Raw genomic sequence first — 1,709 nt, forward strand, 5'->3', positions numbered from 1 at the left:
CTGTCATTGGGTTCGTAGATGTTTATTATGGTTATGTCTTCATGCTGGATTGTACTTTTAATCATGATATAGTGCCCTTCTTTGTCTTTTATGGTGGATTTTGTTTTAAATTCTATTTATCTGAGATTAGTATTGCCACTTCTGCTCTTTTTTGTTAGCTGTTTGCTTGATATATTTTTTCCATCCTTTTATTTTTAATAAATTCACGTCTTTGTTTCTAAGGTGTGTCTCTTGTTGACAGCATATTGTTGGATCCTGTTTTTTTAATCCATTCTGTCACTTTATGGGTGCATTTAGGCCATTTACATTCAGTGTAATTATTGATAGGTGTGAGTTTATGGCTGTCATTTTGTAGCGCTTTTTTTGTGGTGCTGACGTTTTCTTTGTTCCTCTTACTCTCCTGTGCTGAATTCCTTTTGTTTGTGGATTGTTTTCATTTCTTTTGTTCTAGTAGATTTTGTTTTTACTGAGACTTTATGTTTTTCTTCTTTATTGTGATGAGTAGTTTGTTAACTTTCTTTGTTGTTACCTAGAAATTTACACTTATCTTCCTAGGTTTGAACCAGTCTACTATTACTTTGTATCACCTTGCCTTCCTCTCCATTAGAAAGTTCTATACCTACACCATTATTCCCTCTTTTATTGTCCTGACGTTGTTGTCATTTACAGATTAACTTTTATGTTTCCCTGTTGTAATTCTTTTGGTTTTGGATAGTCCTTGAGAGTTTGTTTCCTAGGTTGATATCTGGCTGGTACAATCTTGTGCCCTCAAGTCAGGCTGTGATCTGATGTTGTTTGTTCTCAGGCCGAAGGACTCCCTTTAACAATTCTTGTAAGTTTGGTTTGGTTTTTTCATATTCCCTTAATTTATGTTTATCTGGAAATTTTCACCATCATATTTGAACGAGAGTTTTGCAGGAGAAATTATTCTTGGTTGGCAACTTTTTTTCTTTCAAGGTTTTATATATGTCATCCCATTGTCTTCTTGCCTGCATGGTTTCTGCCAAATAATCAGAGCTTAGTCTTGTTGTTTCCCCTCTGTATGTGACTTTTCACTTTTCTCGAGCTGCTTTCAGTATTGTTTCTTTGTCTTTGGTTTTAGTGAGTATGATTTTGATATGCCTTGGTGATTTTCTTTTGGGGGTTTATCTTATATGGGGTTCCTTGAGCTTCTTGGGTGGTCAGCTTTTCATCTTTCATGTTATTAGGGAAGTTTTCTGTCAGCAGTTCTTCAATGATCATCTCTGTGTTTTCTGTTTTCTCCCCCCATTCTGGAACTCTGATCACTTGCAAATTTTTGCTTTTGATTGTATCCCACGTAATTCTCAGAATCTCTTCATTTTTCTTTATTATTTTTTCTGATTTCTCGTCACACAGAGTTGCATCCAAGTGTTTGTCTTCAATTTCACTGATCCTGTCTTTCATCGTTTGAAACATTCTCCTCAGCCCTTCTATGACACTGTCTATTTCTAAAATCTTGTTATTTATCCTTTGGATTTCTAATTGTTGTTTTTGTATGATTTCTAGTTGTGAATTTATTTTAGCAGTTTGTTCCTGTATTATTTTCCTGAATTCTTCCATTTTTTTGTCTGTATTTTCCATGAATTTGTCTACGTTTTCTATAAATTTGTCTATTTTTTCTAATTTTTGTCTGCTTTTTGCTTCAACTCTTGGATAGCTCTGAATATTAGAGATTTGAATTCCCTATC

This window comes from Trichechus manatus, unplaced genomic scaffold (genome assembly GCF_000243295.1).
Source record: "Trichechus manatus latirostris isolate Lorelei unplaced genomic scaffold, TriManLat1.0 scaffold00111, whole genome shotgun sequence".
Taxonomy (NCBI): Eukaryota; Metazoa; Chordata; class Mammalia; order Sirenia; family Trichechidae; genus Trichechus; species Trichechus manatus.